This window comes from Zeugodacus cucurbitae, chromosome 5 (genome assembly GCF_028554725.1).
Source record: "Zeugodacus cucurbitae isolate PBARC_wt_2022May chromosome 5, idZeuCucr1.2, whole genome shotgun sequence".
Classification (NCBI taxonomy): Eukaryota; Metazoa; Arthropoda; class Insecta; order Diptera; family Tephritidae; genus Zeugodacus; species Zeugodacus cucurbitae.
Window position 1 is genome coordinate 66,717,235 of NC_071670.1, and position 21,961 is coordinate 66,739,195.

The following is a 21,961-nucleotide window of genomic DNA, read 5'->3' on the forward strand; positions in this document are numbered from 1 at the left end:
TTATTTACATATATTTTTTTAATTTTAAGTATTTTTTTTTTTTTACTTTTCACTTATTGTATATACAATTCTACAATTTCTCTGAACATCTGCCAGCAATTTGTCAATAATCCAAAATTGATCTGGCAACAAGAGTCAGCGACCCACTCACTTGAAATGCTGTTTGTTGTCATTCATTTCGATAATCCTTCACGGTACTCACTTTTTGTTTATTTATGACTTTTTGCAAAATCGCAATTTTTGCTTGACTTTGTCAGCATTTATTTGATGTTTTCTTTTGTTATTTTTGTGTGATTCTATCGTTAGAATGTCTGTTCGAAATACATCAAAAAAGCAAAACAAATTCTGAAAGTGAGGGTAGGACACTTTTGAAACAAATGTAGGTCATATACAAAGTGAGTTCTATGATTTATTAGTATACTTTTTCTGTTAAAAATCAAAATTCTATAAACCTAGTGGTTACTGAATAGGTTACTTATACTTTGTATTATCCCTTTTTGAATTTTTAATAACTGCATGTAATTAAAAACTCTGTTCCAAGTAATTTCCATATTTTCCTTAAGTACCGTAAACAAGCGGATGCCGCACTGCCGACGCCAACAAAATTTGTTTGTAACTGTAAACACACTCACAAGCACTGCGCGGCAACACCTCCAAGCTACAATAGCAAACAAGTGTGCGATATTTGCGCTGCAAAAGTAAACAGCAGCCGCGTCGCTTCGCCGGCGTGTGGGCGCTAGTCGCAGTAGGCGAGAGTACACAAAGCGAAGCTAATTTTAGATTTTCAATTTATGCACATATGTACATATTTACGCGTGTGACGTGCGACTCAGATATATGGAATATTTATAATAAAAAATGCAGTGAAAAAAAAAAACAAAAAACAAAAGTGATTGATGGCGAGCGGTGGACGGCAGGAGGCCAGTGGAGGTCAGCGCTTCAGTTGACAGGTAGTACAGTTGGCAGGGAGGGTGCTGTAGCTGATGCTAAAGGGTGTCTGCTATAAGCGGCTGTCAATCAATTCGAGTGGATGACATGTATGAGTTGGATGAAGGACGTGGCGCGTGGACTTTTCGATATTTTTTTTACAAATTTTATATATTCGAGTTTATGGAACCTTTTTCTATAGAAAGTGGGATTTAAAACATGACAGACGCCCGAAAAACTTGAAAATATTTTTTTACTTTCAAAAAAATATTGCTTATATTTCGAGAGAAACCATAAATGATTAAGATTAAATAATTTATTCCTACTTTTTCCAGAACTTCCTTTGATTTTACTTGAAATAATGACTCTAATGGTGATATTAAAAAATGGCGATTTGTTTATTAACTGACCAAAAGATAAAAAAAAATTCTCAAAAATTCAAAATTCTCAGAAATCCCCAAATTAACTTGAAAATTAAAAATTACTAGATTTATGTAATTACCGTTATGCGAATGACTTTTCCTTTGTTTACACACACATATATTCACATTCTCACATTCTATAACGCATTTTATGATTTTCCCACCGGTTTGCTTTCTCATTAAATTTTTTTTTTTTGTTGTGTGTGTGGCCCAAAAGCCAATTGTTTGTTTACTTTACGCTGTGGGCGGCGCGCACTCATTCACTTTTCTCCGCTTCTTAAGCTCTTATGGCACAAAAGCGAAAAGTCAAACAGCTGAGTAAACAGCATATAATATATTTATAGTCAGCTGGTGGTTATATACAATGAAAGTACTAAAGTTCTCAAGTTTGTATTATATGCGCTGCGTCAGGCTTTGGTGCGAGACATGGCATTAAAATCAAAATTTACGAAATTAATTTTGGTCAGTCAAGAGGGAAACAAATAAACGAAAACAATAATGCTGAGGTGTAGGTGGTGAATACAGGGTATATAGGACTATTGTCAACGGCTTTAAGATGAAGAATAAAAAATATTTTTGATTTTTTGGCAGGGTTGCCATCTGTTTAAAAAATAATTCATTAAAATTTTTAGTTTAAACCAAACAAAAGTGGTTTGAAAGGCTTAAAGTTAATATTGATTTAAGGAAGGGTTGCCACCTATTTAATATTTTTTTTATAATATGAAATAAAATTTTTTTATAATTTTTAATAATATGAAACTAAATTAGTTTGAAAGGCTTATAGTTGAAATTTAATTGAAATTATAAAATTAACAGAATATTAAAATATGGACATATGTATAATATGAAACTGAAATAATTTGGATAGCTTAAAGTTGAAAATTATTTTTGGAAGTGTTGTCACCTGTTTAAAATTTCTTATTAATTAAAATATATAATAAGCAGCATATTAAAGTATAGTCATAAATTCAATCTTGATTTTTATATCGAAAATATATTTAAAAAGAGTTGCCAGTTGATAGAAAAATATTATTAAAGCAATTAAATAAAATGTCTTCTATGAAATTTTATAAACATTTAATATTTTTTCTTTTTTAATTTTTTTTTTTTCACAAATATCTTTTGTCCACCCTGTATCAATTATACATAATAGATGTACATTTTTCTCGAATCTAACGTTTGCCATTTCTGCTAACTCTCCGTTGGACATTTAGTGCTCAAATGCTATCAGTTCGGTCGCACTTCTTGCCGCAGGCACGCGCTGCCCGAATCATGCCCACATCTGGCGCACACATATATTATATATTGTGTGAGTCCCACGAACAGCGACGCTGTGGGAGACCGCCTGTCACCCTTGAGAAATAAATGTACATCGTCCGGCGTACAAGCGCTTAAATAGCTAAATTTGTAATACCATGTGTGGGCGTTTGTTTTGTACGCCTCATATTTATTATATTTTGTGTCCACATAACGGTCGGCTGCGTTTCGAGTGGTTGTGCTTTTGCTTTGACGTTCTTAGTTTGAGTCCATGTACGCATTTTAGTTACGAGCAATTGAAATTATAGAAATTGTGCTACATTTGCTTGATTGCAACTAAAATCCGGGGAATTTCGGCCATAAAGCATCATTTTATGTTTTATGTGGCTTACACTTCTCAACTTTTCCTTCAGTGAATTTGTTAGTGGATGTGCGGTAACACATACGAATATCTAACCAACATAGTTGGCCTGACTTACATTAGATTCCTTTGTTTTTTGTTGCTTTGTGTTCTTCCTTTTTACCAACTGTCAACCCATTTCACTTTAACTAAGCCGCTTTAGCTCCCTTCTCCCACAACAAACGCATGTCCTTCCTTTGTGTTCACTTTGTTGACTCGTTTGCACCTTTTTGCTTGACCAAATTTGTACTCGATAAATGTTTGATGAGGATGCTTAGTCTAGTTTTCGATTTTATATGTTTCCGTCCTTCGCATTTATTTCTTTTATTTTTATTATTTTTTATTTTCAATGTGATGTTGTTTTCAAGTTCTTAACTTACGTCGCTAAATGATAATTTGTAACGTATTATTTGTTTTCTGCCTTTTTGCTCTTTTATATGTGAACCATTGAACCCTAGAGCGATGGAAAGTAATTGAACTGGAATATTTTTAACACACCTTCATTAAGGACTTGACTACGCACAATTAATTTCCTTATTTTATGTCTAGGCCTTTATAAAATAATACCAAAGTGACAATTAAATTTCAACTTATTTAAAAGAATAAGTAAAGAAGCACCAAGTTCACCAATATATAGTATATGAGGTCTGAGGTAATTCCTAAACCGATTTCATTCATTTTCACCAGCATAGTGCACTATATCCAAGGCTATACACTGACTTAATTTTACTAAGATATCTCACATATTAACCAATACATATATGCGGAATAAAGCCCACCGTATTTTTGAAAAACCTATAATTAGGTATATGGGAGCTAAGAGATCATTATGACCCGATTTTAATACTTTTTGGAACAGAATACTATTAGAAGAAAACAATTTCCTCTGAATTACATTAAATTATCTAAGAGATTTTCCATATTTTCGGTTAACATTTACCCTTAGGCGCGGAGTTCAACATGTTCGATATCTGGGGCCTTGAAAAGTTATAGTCCGTTTTCGACAATTTTTTCACAAATAAAGCCAGAGATAATATACACTATTTGTGTAAAGTTTTATTTTTTATCTTCATTGGTTCTTTATGTATATATACATAAAGTGAAGGAATAAGATGGGATTCAAAATTGAGTTATTAGGAAAGTAGTCGTGAGTTAACTCAAGAATAAGAGAATCGACTGCAGAAAGTTCGGTATATATAGCTTCATTGGTTTGCGAGATAAACAAGTTACTCATACGCACTGTACATCAACTCTGAGTTAAGTAGTTTTAAAGCTTTCTAAATTCATATTTAAGCAAGGATAGTTTTATTAAAAAGAAATTGTGTAAAGTCAGATAGTCAATTCTCTTTTATAATAAAAATAAATAAAAATTTATATGAAAACTGTAACACACACAGTTTTGATGCCACAGAATGGAGCAGGCTACATATAAAACATAAAATCAGCATTTCAGTTCAAAACATGTCACATTCTTCAGCAAGTTTAAAAATACATGAGAAAATCACACATTCCTACCACTTTCCTGTTGCACTTATGCACACTTATACCCTCGCACTTATGCACGCTTATCACTCACTGGCGCTACACACCATTAAACCGCCTGCATTTTATGAAGCGAATATGAAATTCGCTTTGCATATTTCTTGCCAAAAATTTTCATATTTAAGAGTGCAATGTGCCGCGAGGTGAGTTGCCACCACCACCGGTGCTTGCCTGCAGTCAGCAATCGCCGAAAATTGCTGAAGAAAGCGAAAGTGGCAATGAAAAGAGGCATGAAAGAAAAGTAAGCCTCCGAGAATGAAAGTGGTGGCATGTACTCGTATTCTTGTGGGTGTTGAAAAGTTGTGCAAAAATATGCGCCGCATATTAAATTAAAAGTGATACTTGCCGCGAACGGACAAGTGCTGCTTGTGGGCGGGGCGTTCGCACCTTTGAATATGATTTTTTTTGCACTCCGTTCACCCCTCTGACACAGCTGGCGTCGATTGCTTGGCGTTGCTGTGAGTTTTCGAAATTTATGTTCGTCTTTAATAATTATTTATATTTCTATGTTCATTCGGTTGTGTATGTTTATGTTTTTTGTGTAGTAGTTGTTGCGTGGATGCAGTTTTGCTTGAAGCAACGCGTTGAAATGAGCGATTAAATGCATTTCGTTACGGTCAGCTTATTTTTATGAGTTCAACAGCCAAAATTTTCTACGCTTAATTGAATTCTTTAAATAGTTTTTGCTGCAATTTGTACGTGTTTAAGACAAGGATTCGCGTGTAATATTGTAGAATATCAGAATATTTTACTTTAGCTGCTGGACTGCTACAGTTTTCAGTTTAAGTTTAGAATTCTTCAGTACTATTTCAGTTAGTTATTTGTATACAGCTCACTTCAATTGTTTAAATTTGGTTTAGCTGGAACAAATAAAATTTCTTTATCCCAAAGTTTTAATACATACTTTTTGGCTATTTATGGAAAGAAATTTCGGAAATGGAAAAGATCTCACATATTTGAATTTTATGTCCTATTAAAAAAAAAGTATACCAGTATCTGTCTGAATTTTTCCTATTTCCAAAAATATATATAGTTTTATAAAAAATCGAATAATTCAGTATATAATTCATCATTTTAGACGTATTTAATCTTATGCTTATGATTTATCTCTGAGTTTAAGTGAAATGAATTTTTTTGCTAGTACAAATACTTGGAGAGTTCTTCTCTAATACACGAGACACACATGTGGTAAAAATACTATAATTCGTACAAATACCAGATGTGTGTCAACCAATGCCAGCACTTTACCATTTTGCAATAATAAATCTTACTTTCTCCATTTCATAAATGAGAATATTTATTGTTTACAATTTTTTTTGAAATATCGAATGTCTAAGAAACAAATACTAGTATTTGGGTTTACTACAAATCGATGTGTGTCAATCTACGTAGTAAACATAATATCATAATACTTTTATCATGGTATTTTTACCACATGTGTGTCTCGGGTATAACGATTTTGGTACAAAGGTTGATATCTGAGGGTTTCTTTATTAAAGATCTCACAGATGGCGCTGTAAAACAAATTTTTATTTAATATTATTAATTTTCTTTTCAAAATATTTTTCAAGTTCAAGCTCCACAAAGGACTTGTGTTTACTAGTCGAGAAATGGTCACCATTTCGGTGATCAGCCACATAATTTAACCTAAGCTACACGCACGGAGTTTAATACAAGATCAGGAGTCAGCAAGAAAGAAGAAGTAAAACAATTTTTAATAATTCTTAAGAAGGAAGTGTTGGAAAAAAGAGCTTTGCACTCTGATTTTTAAAACAAAAACAAGTAAGGAAGTGCTAAGTTCGGGTGTAACCGAACATTTTATACTCTCGCAATTTATTTATTTAACTTTATTTATATTATATAATACACAATTTGACCCACATATTCGTCATATATATTGTATAAAGTCCATTGAAAGTTGGAAACCATAATATTAGGTTGGAAGCACCGAGGTCCTCATGTTCGATATATGGAGCCTTAAAAACCTATGGTCCGATTTCGGCGATTTTTTGAATGGGGCTGCCACACTATAAACATAGTATTGTGCAAAGTTCTGCACCGATATCTTCACTAGTGCTTACTTTATATATTGTAATGTAAACGATTCAGATCGTCTTCAAAGTTCTGGTATAAAGAAAGTAGGCGTGGTTGTAAAGCGATTTGGCCTATTTTCACAACATATCATTGGGATGTAAGAAAAGTATTACAAACCAAGTTTCATTGAAATTGGTCGAGTAGTTCCTGAGATATGGTTTTTGACCCATAAGTGGGCGACGCCACGCCCATTTTCCATTTTGTAAAAAAAATCTGAGTGCAGCTTTCATCTGCCATTTCATATTGGAAATTTAGTGTTTCTGACGTTTTTCGTTAGTGAGATAACCCACTTTTAGTAATTTTCAACCTAACTTTTGTATGGGAGGTGGGCGTGGTTATGATCCGATTTCTTTAACTGTATTAGGAAGTGGCTAAAAAAAATGACTACAGAAAGTTTGGTTTACATAACTCTATTGGTTTGCGAGATATGTACAAAAAACTTAGTAGGGGGCGGGGCCACGCCCACTTCCCCAAAAAAATTACATCCAAATATGCCCTTCATAGTGCGATCCTTCATACCAAATTTTATTTCCATAGCTTTATTGCTATTGTATTGGCTTAGTTATGGCACTTTATGTGTTTTCGGTTTTCGCCATTTTGTGGGCGTGGCAGTGGTCCGATTTTGCTCATCTTTGTTCGAAGTTTCATCAAGATATCTTAATTTTTACTCAAGTTACAGCTTGCACAGACGGACGGACAGACAGACATTCGGATTTGAACTCCACTCTTCACCCTGATCACTTTGGTATATATAACCCTATATCTAACTCGTTTAGTTTTGGGTATTACAAACAACCGTTATGTGAACAAAACTATAATACTCTCTTTAGCAATATTTGTTGCGAGAGTATAACAATAAGGATATAACACTTCAGTATAGTAATATTAATTTTAAGAATTATGTGATTGAAAAATATATTTGAAATTTTCTTTTATTATTTATTTACCAATAATTATTTTGGTTTCATTAAGTTTTTTTTTAATATTTATTAACACTTAATTTAATCACTTTTTAACTCTTAATAGAAAATTTTAAATTTTAACCTTTGACCCCATAACCTCAAAATGAACTCTAATCTCGACCAACCGCTTATGGATTGCAGGAATTAGATTAGAAAAATGTATTAATGCCATTTTATTTTAATATACATGTATACATATATAATATTTATATTTTTTATTATTTATGGATCCATATACAACATTAACATTCCAATAAATATGCATATTTTCGCTCATTACCAATACCAATCAACTAAATAATTTGGCCATAGCCATGAACTTCACTGTCACCACGTTAATTCTCGCTTGCCAACGAGTATACATGTACAAACATATATGTATGTACATAAATATGTATATTTGGAACTATGATTATTGCCCTTGACAACATAAGTAGTGTTGGTGAACGAAGTGTCAAACTTCAAAAAGCAACAAACAAAAAAAGAAATAGTTTGAACCCAATTCGTAATGAGCAAATAATGCAAAAATAAACGTCTAACAGTCTCTCGACCTATTTGCATGTAAATAAATGTGCACAGATATATACTAGCTACATACAGAAATGTATATACATATGTATATATGTATATGTGTGAGGCATAGTTATGCTTACAAGCCACTGTGGTTAATATTTAGGTTTTTAGGTTATTACAAAAACAACTGTCGCCAAAGCAATGCAAACAAAGGAACATACATACATACATACAAATACATATATTTATAGATTCAAATAAAAATTTTAGTATGTACAGGTTGCTAGGATGAGTTGGCAAATATTGCTGATGCGTGTATATGTATTTCTTCATTTATTTTTAGCACGAAGACATAGTTAAAAGATACATATTTACATGTATGTGTCTGTGCAAATATTTGTCTCTGCTATTTCGGTAAGTGACAATATTTGATTGAATTTACCAATGAATGTCGTGTTTAACTGCCGGAAGTAAATATAAGTTGATTACGAAGATATAAAGCAGAGGCAGGAAAAGGACATACAACAGCAGCTGTGGTGAATAAAAATTTAATTTTTTTGCTGTATACATATATATTCATACATATAAATGAATATATGTATAATATAAACTCAAGCACCATGGCGACAGCTATTGAACGGCAGGCAGTCGGTCGGTTATTTGTCGGTAGCGTCAATGCGTATATGATATCCTGCTTATTTGTTCACTTAATAAATCGATTTCGAAGCGAAATATTACAACAAACACACACGCACATGCTTATATTCATACCAGTATTTTAATATGGCCCGCCTGCTGCTTTCACGTATGTTAATTTGCGCCACTTTTTTATGGTTTTTAATTTCACTTCAACGCTGCTGCTGCGTTGTAGCTCACAACAAAGAAAACATATTTTCAACGACCTTTAAGCATATTCTCAACATATGTATGTGATTGAGTGCATAGAAATATGTTTGTCTTGCGAAGTTTTGTTGTTCGAAGCATAAAAGAAGCTGAAATATACGCCCGGAATACCATGAATAATTGAGAATAAATTCGCCATGCATCACCACAGTGGCCACCAATGTCGCTATACAGGCTGGCGCTGGGGCTGGCTTCTGGTGGACAAAAATTGCCGCACGGCAATTGCGCAATAAAAGATGAAGCGGCAGCATGTAAAAGTAAAAGATAAAAGAGTATAAAGCATTTTTAACAGACCATATTTGGCATTGGCTACCAGAAATGTGGCGTTGAAAATGAAAAATAATATTTAAGTTTTCTGCCAGAAAGGTGATGTGTGAGCTACAGAGATACATATACATATATATTTCATGTCAGGTTGATGTAGAATCTTTTTACATTTTTGTTTATGTTTTTAATCCTTTTTTATATTTATATGAATAACGTGAGGTACCAGTAGTTTTTGATTGGCTAGAGATGGTACTACTGCTGAGAAGGAGCTGCGCTGAGTTCATTCCCACCAAAATCAGTTATGAGTAACCAGCTCGGACTCGTATTTTTATTCGATCACAGAATCTCAATTTAGCTAAATTTCTTCAAATTATTTAGTTAATGCTTTTTACCAACCTGCAACAACAACAACTAAACTCAGCCACAAACAAAATGAGACTTTTTCTGATGGCTGTCTCCTTTTGGTTGAAAACGATAGGCTTCCAAGTATATTTCATTCTTAAAAAGCATAAAGTCTTGCAAAGTCTTCCTAAAACATGTAGAACCGTTCAGTTGTCCGACAATAAACAGAACAGAAAATGGATGGGAGAAGTTCTGACAATCATCTTGCCGATATGAAGTCTCAAATTTTATAGAAAAAATTTTATAGAAAAAAAAATTTTATAGAATAAATAAGCTCACAGTTGCATATTCAGAGATTTTAAGTATAACCTTCTCTTTGACTTACTATGTGTATCTAAAGAGTTCCACTATGCGAGATCTAATTACTATTCACTTTCATTGTAGCTTTCTATATGCTTCCAACAACAAAAAAATCAGTTCCACAGCAAGCATATCAGCCTGCTTCCATGTCACGTATACGCCATGCACCCACAAATTTACACGCATATCAAAAAAGTTTACACTTTATTGAAAAAATACTCGCTATTAGTAATTTCAACAATTTTTATGGAATTTATAAATTTTATTATTTTCAGACTCCACAAACACAAATGTACAAGTGTATATATTCACACTTTAATTACAAGCATGAAGTAAATTCCTTTTTACTCGCATATTCCACATGACTTCCGGCATAATATAAATTAATTTTAAATAATAGCGTTTGACAAAAAAAGCAATACCAACAACAGGCATTGTATGAAAAAATAATTGCAATTATCAGTTTGTTCGGCGTTAAATCGCATAAAATCGTCAACGGCTGTTAACTATGGCGATATTAAGCGGGTATTAAAAAATGCATACACACACATGCATTTGACAGAGTGTAATTGAATCGTTAAAAATCTGCACAGGAAATGTAAAAACAAAAAAACCTGTGTGTATAATTTAACAGAACAGAAAAAAATTGCGTTCATTAAAATATTCGTTAGCGGAATCGCTGTGAGCGCTGCGCATTTTTCAATTCGAAAGTGTGCCGTAAAAAGTAAACTTGTATTTATTGTGCGGAAATTGCATTATAAATTTATATCATGCTACAAATAATGTGCCTTGATACGCCAATAATGTGCTTAAATACAGTTTTTTCGTTAGTTGCTTAGTTTTTTAATGATTTTTTGTGTTGTCAAGTGCAACAGTAGAATTTTAGTGGACTTTTTGATAAATCAGTAGAAATATGTGTCACTTTAGAGACCGTTTTTTGTAAAACGGTAAAATTAAGTGACAAATGCAGGCTTCTTATTCTTCCTTAATATATAAAAATAGCAACAAAATCTGGTTTGACAGTTTTCTTAACTTAATCGACAATTTTATTGTGTTCTTACTCCGTAAGCCAGTCTGGCATTATATGTTGAAGATCTATTTTCTGAACAACGAAAATATGTCAGTTTCTATGAAATTTACCATTTTAAAATCATTAAAACTTATATACCAGCAATAATGGTCCATATAACCGATTTTTGGTAAAAATTTGAAACTAAGGCCACTCAGTTTTTATTTTGGAAGTAATAGCTATCATATATCTGAAATATCAGAACAATCAGTTCATAAGGGGTTTCGAATAAATTCCAGCTGAGAACACTTTTTGGGGCCGAATGTCAGTAATAAATTTTGTTCCTTAGTAAATCCGTCTACTCATAATAAAATGTCAAACTACTGTCGAAAAGACCAATTTCGGAACAAGTATTACCTCATTGAACACCACACGTTTAAAAAAAAATACCCATTAGAGGTGAATTTTGGTGTTAAATCTATACTTTGCGTCATCTAACGGAATATGCTTAAGGCAGTAGTCTGCTTTACAGGCTTCAAAAAATCGTTTTTTTTTGTTTTGTTTTAAATCTCTTCCAAAACTATCCAAGAATATTTATTTAAAATTTCAGAGGCCAATTCGACATACATATTTTCGAAGCTAGAGCAGTTTTAGGCGCCGAGCGTCGAGCAGGTGCGAATGCTCAGGCAGACCTTTAAAGCGCGTTTTCTCGAGTTTTCATTTTCACAAGTGTTAGAAAACGGTGCCGGCGATAGCAAAAAGAATATATGTCCGAACGAAAAAAGCCAAAGTGATCTAGCTCAGTATTAAATTATCTTCTATTTGACGTTGGACAAAAGTATTATTTAAACTACTTGTTTTGCAACGTAAAGTCAATTTTTTTCTTAAAAAAGTGAATTTATTTTTCAAACTTTGAAAAAATTTGGAATTTTATAACTTCTTCCGTATTTTTGTAGTTCATTAAGAAAATAAACTTATGAAAATTATAAAAAAATTTGGTTCGACTGTTTCAGATGCATCGCACGACCTCCATCACCGGCACCGATTTACAAGTGCAGACTCCAGGCGCTCCAGAAAAATACTTACAACTTTGAAAAAGTTTCAATATTTTTTAATTATAAATATTGTTTTTTTAAGCCTTAAATATAGTACACTATCGTCTTAAAATTCCGTTTACCGCAATCATTTCCTTCCTTTCCAAAAATTGCTAAAAAAACGTTTTTTTTCGGCTTCTAAAGCGGACCAGCACTCTGCCTTAACAACCGTTGGTATCTTCTCTTTACGGTGACAATAAAGATTTCTTAAATACCTAACAGCTGGTTTATAGTCTACAGCCATTATTATATGTTTATTGTATTTGTATAAGCTCCTATCTTAGTCTTAAATTTGGTGTACAACTTTGCTAAGTTATAACTTGCGCCTAATTGTAGACCACAAGTGGGCGTGGCCCCGCCCCCAAATCGGTTATTTGTATATATCTCGCAAACCTAAACCTATATAAACCAAACTAAAATTCAGTCGTTTTTCTTACGTACCCCACCACACACCATGAAAATAGTTGAAATCGTATATTACCCACGCCCACCTCCCATACAAAGGTTAAGTTGAAAATTACTAAAAGTGGGTTATCTCACTAACGAAAAACGTCAGAAATACTAAATTTTACAGAAGAAATTGCAGAAGGATGCTGCACTCAGATTAAAAAAAAAATGGAAAATGGGCGTGGCATCGCCCACTTATGGGTCAAAAACCATATCTCAGGAACTACTCGACCGATTCGAATGAAATTCCGTATATAATATTTTCTTGACACCCTGATGAGACGTGTGGAAAATGGATGAAATCGGTTCACAAACTTAAAACTATTATAAGTTGTTATAAGTTATAAGTGAGCGCCAACTGACAAATAGACCGACAATATTTTGGTAGACTGAGCACAATTTCCTTCCATTGACTTCAAAATTATTTCTCACAAAAATGTGTATTAATTTTTAATTTTAATATTTTTTTTAATTCTATTAAATTATATGGAAATGCATTCATTCACACACAATTTTCAAAATAATATCCTTTGAGCTTCACCGCATATTTTAAACGTGATTTTTTTTGCATAGGTCATTGCCAACCGCAACTCAACCGCACACACAGATAAATCGTTTACATTTGCATAAACCACATGCACACACATTTCAAATTATGTAGCAGTAATATATGCATACATACATATATTATTCACCGCCAAAAGGCATAAAAATTATAGAGTAAAATTTATATTTACTATACATCATATGCAACGCATAAAATTTATGAATTGTTGGGCAAAAAGAAGAGAATAACCTTTGCATTGTGCGCCACAAACTCCAAAAAAGTTTCGAACATTACGTGGCGGGGACGGGCATACACACGTACATATTATATAAATTGGTGCTTTTGGCTACACTAACAATCCACCAAAAAATAGTTTTTGTTGTTGTATGTATTTGTGGGTGTGTTTTTGTGCCTCTAACCATCACTTGTGGCACAGTGAAATTGTAGGTTTGGCTTATATAACCAGCGCCCACGCACAGCTAAGTTCGTATATATGTATGTATGTGTGTGAGTGTGTGATGCCGCAAATAGCTCGAATTTATTTTACCACTAAATATTTATGCAAATTTGTTACTTCGCACATAATTTTTACATAAAACCTATTTGCATGCGCACGCACACAGACACACAAATGCATCTCTGCATTGTGCTTTTGCTGCACTTTTCGGCTATTTCATGTTGCACATATATACATAACTGTAATATTTCACAGCCACAATTGCATATATGCAGTTTGTTTGCCATGCGGATTAGCATGTTTCATATTCACACACACTTAGACACACAGACAAACTTGGAATTTCACACTACACTAGCGGCTAACGGCTTTTGCATCAGTTGAGTTGAGGTATGTGTGTATTTATAACGGCGTCTGTTCGTTCACACGCTTTGACGAATTTCGCAAATATTTGCAATGCCAACCACAAATGTGCGGAATTTATGAAAATATTAATCATAATTTTATGAGTTTGCTGCTATTAAATTAACAGTTGTCGTCGCTTGCATGTACTCGCTTTAATTGGGCAGAAAGTTGCGTAGTTGGATTTTAGAAAGTTTGAAATTTTATGGAATTACAGTTATTAACTAGATATGCTGTATCGCGGTATACAGTTGTGATGAAATATATTTTTGGCTCTGAAAAAGTTTTTTAATGATTGTAAGACAAAGCTCTAAAGCTCTTCTATGAGTGCAGCATCTAATCATAACCCAGTGTCGGGTTTGATTCTAGCTATATAATCGAGTAAACGCTGAGCCTTAGAGTACTAAATAATAAATTTTTCTCTCATTTTAAGGCAGTAGTCTGCTTTAGAAGCCGAAAAAAGCGTTTTTTAGCAATTTTTTTTTGAAAAGGAAAGAAATGATTTATAATTAAAAAATATTGAAATTTTTTCAAAGTTGCGCCTGGAGTCTGCACTTGTAAATCGGTGCCGGTGATGTAGGTCGTGCGATGCGACTGAAACAGTCAAACCAAATTTTTTTTTAATTTTTATAAGTTTCTTTTCTTTATGAACCAAAAAAATACCGAAAAAGTTGTAAAATTCCAAATTTTTTCGAAGTTTGAAAAATGAATTCACTTTTTTAAGAAAAAAATTGACTTTAAGTTGCAAAACAAGTAGTTTAAATAATACTTTTGTCCAACTTTAACTACTTTTGTTTAGTTCAAATAGAAGATAATTTAATACTGAAGCTAGATCACTTTGGTTTTTTTTCGATCAGTAATATATTCTTTTTGCTATCGCCGGCACCGTTTTCTAAGACTTGTGGAAATGAAAACTCGAGAAAACGCGCTTTAAAATTTTCAGTATCCATTCGCACCTGCTCGACGCTCGGCCACTAAAACTGCTCTAGCTTCGAAAATATGTCGAATTGGCCTCTGGAGGAGATTTAAAACAAAACATAAAATTGAGTTTTTGAAGCCTGTAAAGCAGACTACTGCCTTAAGGCTATACCATATATGTTATGAGGGTGGTATAAGACATTTTGGAGACATTAATGAGGGGAGTGAATAATTAAATATATTTATTGTATGTTTCCACCATTAGTTTTCCTTCTATTAATCAAAATTTTGTAATTTTTTTCTTTCTTATTATCATCACTTTAATGTAGCTTTACTTAACCACCATGGCGTATGAGTAATTTTATTTCGATTATATTATTTTATGATTTTACTGTATGATTACAGTAATTAAAACTTTACTATATTTATCTACCAATTAATTTAAATAAATTCTAATTGTAAGCCTTAGAATCATTATTTATTATTATTTTAGAATGTATTATTTTAAGTTATGTATTATGTATCTTAAGAAAATATGTTGCTTAATTGCTCAATTAATAAAATTAAAATAATTTTAAGTGTGTTGAGCTTAATCTCAAATTTAATTTGTTAAAATATGCAAATAATAGCCTTTGCATACGAATTCAATGCATTTGTGGTACACATTCACACAAATATACTTCTGCTAATAACTGTTGACCTTAATCCTTTGTTTAAACTGGTGATAACGACAATGTATAATGCCTTCCAATAAAGTAATAAATGGCAAATTTAATCTCAAATTTTGTCAATTAACATTTTTGCACAGTTATGAAAATTCAATAGTATGTTTTCAAAATAATATTAATTTATAATAATTAGAAAGAGAAATTAATTCCCATTTTAGTATGGAAATTGGTTAGAAAATGTTATTGCTTGTTTTTTTTTGTATATAAAAATAGATGCTAAATAAAACTATAAAATGACTATTTAGTTGCACCACTAATAACGGGCTAGAAAAGCAACGACCACAAATCCAACTAGACCAATTAGTCTTGGGTCAATCGTTGCAGTAAAGACTTTGGAAACAGTAAGGGATAGGTAGGAAAATAATTCACAGAAGGTGCAAATAAAATAAAAATAAAATGAAACTACTTTTAGCCATATATGCTTACTATCGTCACCCATTTAATCAGCAATTAAAAATCGTATACTAAAATGAATGAACCATACAATTTTGTCGAGAAAATATTTTTGTTAATCATAAAGGATACAAAAATTCTAATCGAAGTGTAGTTATGCACCCGAGGTACTCGTAAATGTGCATATATATACATAGCATATAGTAAATAAGTGACTCTAATTTCAAAAATTAGATGTACAAATAAAAAACATTTACTTTTTTAGATTAAGCCATCAAATTTACCTCGTTTTCCATTACAACATTCCTGTTCCTCTTCTTTATTTAATTGAGTCTGTTTTCCCTTTTCTAATAACCTAATTCTCTTTTCATTGCAGGTAAACTAGTTCAGCACAATACGTTAAGTAAACAAAAGGGTTTGTATTTATTTACTCGGTAAGCTCTTTACAGCATTTTCTCATGAAAATTTCAACAATGCCCCTCTGTCCTTTGTTGAATTTGGATTTGTATGTATGTAGTATATACAATGGTTTCTTTTTTATTTACAGCAGTAAACGAGAGTTTGGAAGATGAAAAAATAAATTTTGTTTGAAATTGCGATGTAATGACACTGAATTTGCATAAAATGGGAGAAAATGTATTTCATTAGACAAAAAAAAATTATAAAATTTATAATTCAAGAATTTAATATTCTTTTGTATTGAAATCTTTTTTTTATATTATAAATCTTTTTATTGAAAAAAATATTTTACTAATTTATATTAAGGAAGTTATACCACATGAACATTATAAACTTTGCTTCGAATAAATGTTACTCATACGCAGTGTATACACTCTCACTGCATAAATTTGTTTGTATGTATTTTAATGAAACCATGTTATGTTTACTGATATATTTTTATTTTCAAATTTCCCACAAATATTTGTTTTTAATTTTTGAAATTAAAACTTTTTTTGTGTACAAACATTCGCTCGTGGCATGCAACGTGCAAGATTTATTGCAACAAAGGTTACACACTCCAGTTCGCTGCGAGTTGATTCTCATGTTCATTCTCTTTTATTTTATAACTTTTTTTATTATGTTTGGCGTCAACGCTTGTTTTTCGTAATTTTGAAATGTTAAAGCATATAGTGTAGTATATTACCACATATATACTGGTTTTCTTTCCTTCATAAAGGCATATACACCAATGAGCTTGTGTATGAACTTGTATGTAACCTATTCCGTTTATGGATATGTAATTCAGGCATCCTCATTTATACTCTTATATTGCAAAGATGATATTCCCTGCTTGGCTTTTTAAATATAGGTTCCTTAAGACTTCAAAAACTCGATTTTTTTGTTTGGTTTTAAATCTCTTCCAAAACTATCCAAGAATATGTCTTTAAAATTCCAGAGGCCAATTCGACATATTTTCGAAGCTAGATCAGTTTTAGTGGTCGAGCGTCGAGCAGGTGCGAATGCTCAGACAGACTTTAAAGCGCGTTTTCTCGAGTTTTCATTTTCACAAGTGTTAGAAAACGGTGCCGGCGATAGCAAAAACAATATATGTCCGATCGAAAAAAAGCCAAAGTGATCTAGCTTTAGTATTAAATTATCTTCTATTTGAACTAAAAAGTTGGACAAAAGTATTATTTAAACTACTTGTTTTGCAACTTAAAGTCAATTTTTTTCTTAAAAAAGTGAATTTTTTATTAAACTTCGAAATAATTTGGAATTTTATAACTTCTTCGGTTATAAAAATTAAAAAAAAAAAATTGGTTCGCCTGTTTCAGTTGCATCGCACGACCTCCATCACCGGCACCGATTTACAAATGCAGACTCCAGGCGCTCCAGAAAAATACTTACAACTTTGAAAAAATTTCAATATTTTTTAATAATACATATTGTTTTTTAAACCTTAAATATAGTACACTATCGTTTTAAAATTCCGTTTACCGCAATCAGTTCCTTCCCTTTCAAAAAAAATTGCTAAAACGCTTTTTTGTAAAAAAAAAAACAAAACAACAACCTTTTGTAATGTAAAGGTTAAGATTTAGTACTCTTCTGATGAAACAAAGAAGATACATGTGTTAATACAATGCTGAGGTATTTTTTGGAGACCACTTAGTTCCTGAAACGAAGACTTAAAGCTTCGATACGTTTGTGAGACTGTGACTTTTAAGAGTGCCATAATTAAAAAGATATTGTTCTTGATTAATATTTTTGTTTGACATAAGAATTTATAAAATTTGAGAGACAAATTGATAAAATTGGTATCGTTCCCTTTTAATTTCAAAGCTTTTTCATTTTTCAAAAAAAATTTTCACAGTGTTAGCTTCTTTAATATTTTGCAATAATATTTAAATATAAAATTATATACAGTCATTTCTTCTTACAAAGACGAAGTCATTGCCTGTTAAAAGCGCATTTCCCTTTTATGGTCTCTATGCTTTTATCTCTCTTCTCTCAGTAGCAGTTTCTGCATCTTAACTCGTTACAATCATATTTGTTGTTGTGCTTGTGGTAATGCAAAGAGTAGTATGCCACTTCCGCACTTTTAACCATTTCGTGCGTGCAACTGCCACACAGTATAATACAAACATACAACAGCAACAACGGCAATACAATTGGATGTCTAAGTGCATAATAATTGTAGTACAGCTACTTTGGTCTCGTCTCACTCAAGTCTTTCCTTCTTTTCCTTCTTTTGTGTGGTAAGAGTGATGTACGCAATGTGGCTTATATAGATGTGCGGATATACATGTGAATATTAGTATGTTTTTAAGTCCATATTAGAGAACTCAAGCGGTCAAGTTTCTATGGACAAAGGTGAACCACATATGTAGAGTTGAAATGGAACTCGGTCACATACAGTGTTTGTTGTTGTTGTTTTTTGAATCCGTTTACAAAATTCTACAAATAATTACACGGAATGCTGGCGACAGTTTTTCGCTATAAATCTGAGTCCATTTCAGTTATGTAGACTATTTGGTAGATAAGGTCAGACACAGTCGATTTCGTTGTCTTAATGACGCTTTCAAGAATATTGTCAACAAGACCAGGTCAGAAAGGATTTTAAGGGGTTAGAAAAAATGCCAAAATGAGAAAATCCCATCAAATTTAACTGGATGTTTACGATATAAATGTTGACCCACTTATTGAAGATTTTTTAAAAATCGCTTTCTGGTGAGAATGTTGAGGAATAAAAATATTTAAAAAGGTATCGCAGTATGTTTAAAGGGGCTACATGGGTTTTGTCGCGTAAAAAACGGACTATTTAAAAATATTTTTTTCATATAAAAAATTATTTATTATGTTCAAACTTTTTTCTGTCTTATGGATACATATTTAAAGAATAATTTCTGAAATTTTCAAAATTGAAAGTAAAACTCCTCCATTGCGACGTCATATCCGGTGGCCCCTCGGAAAAAAGGTACTTCCGCGTTGTCAGCATAACTGCTGACAGGATCATCCAAAATGAAAAAAAAAAAACAAAAAAATGGTTTTAGGTAAGACCATAATCTCGTGCTTGAACGAAGGAAATACAAAAAAGGTGAAAATTGGAGTTTTGGCAGACACTTTTCCAAAAAAAAAAAAAAATAAAATGAATTTCGTTAAAATTTGCTAGACATTTTATTTGTTTTAAATAGTTGTATTTGAACAAAAAATAAAATCCTTCGTTCAGCTCAGCACGAGTAAATTGTATCTCGAACACCTGTTCAGAATTTCATCAAGATCGGTTGAGCAGTTTTCGAGAAAATTTGACAACCGACTTTGAAAACACAGTTCCGAAAAAACACGCTTAAAGTTTTGAGCTGCAATAGTACTTGACTTGGAGCGCACACTTTCCAAAGGCTGTTTCTCCGAAATTATTATACGGATCGACTTAAATTATAGGACAATATTCTTGAGATATTGTCGAAATTAATAAACCAAAAAACCAAAAAAATGGTTTTTTGAATCCACGAAACCCATGTGACCCCTTAGTTAAGGTGTCGATATGTGATTTTCTAGAAGGAATAAGCAAATTAGGACAGTATGTTAGCAACATACGTTGTTTCAGAGTAAGTTCGTCTGTTCATTATGAAATGCCAAAGCAAACTGAGTATATGTAAATCAAAAGTTAAATTAAAAAGAGCCGTTATGTTCAAACTATTTCCACTGTAAAAAACACAAAACTCAAATTTTCCATTGCATAGAATATTAATTAGCGAGTCTACGGGGGAAAGAAAACAATTAGCGGTTATAAACGTACTACCAATCACTTAAAAATCATTCGTCGAATACATACTAAACCAAAAACCAATATTTCGCTGCATTATTTGTCGAAATCCCAGTTGAAATATTTGTAAAAGGAGTGTGCAATTTTTTTCTTTTATTTCGATTTAACAATCAAACCAAAATACCCCGAGCAGTAAAACCAATCATTTCCGCTCGCACACACACATTCATATAAACAGAACCTCAGCACATACACATAGAAATCTCCGCAGCAGCGCAGCGGAATTGTTTTCGATTGATGCTGCCACTTTTACTCTTGCCATTATTGCCACCATTTCGTTGTTTTTCCCCGGCCCGCAATGCCAACAGTCACAGCGCGGCAACACAATGAAAACATCGTTGAAATGTTTAGAGTGAAAATAGAAAAAACAGTGGTAAAATGTGCCAAATGCACGCATTGTTTGTTATCCAATGAATGTATAGTGCTTGTAACGAATATACATATAGGTATGTGTGTATGTATATGAGAGAGTGGCTGTGTGTGTGCGCGCACGTTGAGTGAATAAAAGATTGCCAATGGCTGGTTGGCGTTCAATGTGAGCCAATTCCTTTTGTTGCCCTTCGTATTTTCAACATGTGCCTTCTTGTTGTTGTTACCAATTTGTATTGTTGTAGTTGTCGTTCGGTCGTTCGTTTTTTTTTTTTTAAGTTTACCACCAACCATTTTTCAATAGTCATCAAACAATCAGAAAACCACTAGCAAACAGCAAAGCAATTCACTCGTGTGCCAACAACACATCTTCACTCCCATGCGCTCACAGCACCCTTCACCCCCTCAGCTCAATCATAAACGGCAACGAAAAGAAAAGTGTGCTGAATTGAGCCGAGTTTTTTTCGTGGTCTGTTGCCACATTTGGTTATACGAGCAGCGAGTGCCATTGTTCGGCAATCGCTTGGCTACTCGCTTTTGGCCGACTGCCCGACCGGCTGTCAGTTTACAGTTTCCAGTGCTCAGCTTCCGAGCTGCCAACCAACTCAAACCATCGACTGCTGCGCAGCTAAGAGAGCGTGGAGGCCAAGAAGAAAGCAGAAAGCAACCGAGAGGAAGTGGGGCATGTGGATAAATTGAAGGTTTTCGGTGCAATTTAGTCGAACGCCATAGAAATTGGCATTGTTACTTAGTTAGCTCACTGCTGTGGATCTGTGTGTGTGTGTTTGTTTCTGTGCGTGTGTGCGGTTGCCAAAACAGAGAGGTCGCTTACACGGATTAGTGCTCATGTATTCTATGTTGAAGTGTGGCTGTGTCATGTCCATATATGGGTGTTGGTGGTGGCATGATAAATGAGGTGTGAGCAATTGTAATCGTTGGGGACCACAAGCGTACAAAACCGGTGATTGCGATTATTGGCAAGGTTGCAATTTGGATCAAAGCACAGCATAGTGTGGATTTACGAATTTTCATAAGGACAGTTTCTTTTTGTTTGTGTCCTTTTTTCACATTTTTTTTGGAATATATTTTTTGGTGCCGTGTGCAAAATTTCACTTTCATTAAATTTAAAATATAAAACAGATTTTGAGGAAGCTTAAGGCTTTTGTTATATCGACAGTTAATAAAAAATATACGAGGTGTGTTCAAAAATTATTATTTTATTTGTTTTTAACTAAATATTCATTCGTCTACATGATTGTTGTCGCTTTCAAAATTGTAAAAAACGTCAGAAACACAAAATTTTATGGAAAATATGGTACAAAAGAGATGCTTTCATCTATACTA

General features: G+C 32.8%; 2 protein-coding genes across 10 annotated transcripts in view; one reads left to right on the forward strand and one right to left on the reverse strand.

The window, feature by feature from the left end:
* Window positions 1-21,961, forward strand: part of LOC105211762 (glutamine-dependent NAD(+) synthetase) — a 140,053-nt gene that overhangs the window by 52,728 nt on the left and 65,364 nt on the right. Inside the window, exon 3 of one of the 5 annotated variants that reach the window (XM_054231741.1) lies at window positions 16,361-16,418. The exons of the other annotated variants lie outside the window; for them this stretch is intronic. The gene's annotated coding sequence lies outside the window, so the exon portion shown is untranslated. The remainder of the gene's footprint in view (window positions 1-16,360; window positions 16,419-21,961) is intronic. 5 annotated transcript variants of the gene reach the window in all.
* LOC105211763 (cytosolic carboxypeptidase Nna1) overlaps window positions 1-21,961 on the reverse strand; it is a 125,633-nt gene that overhangs the window by 52,132 nt on the left and 51,540 nt on the right. The window lies entirely within an intron of this gene.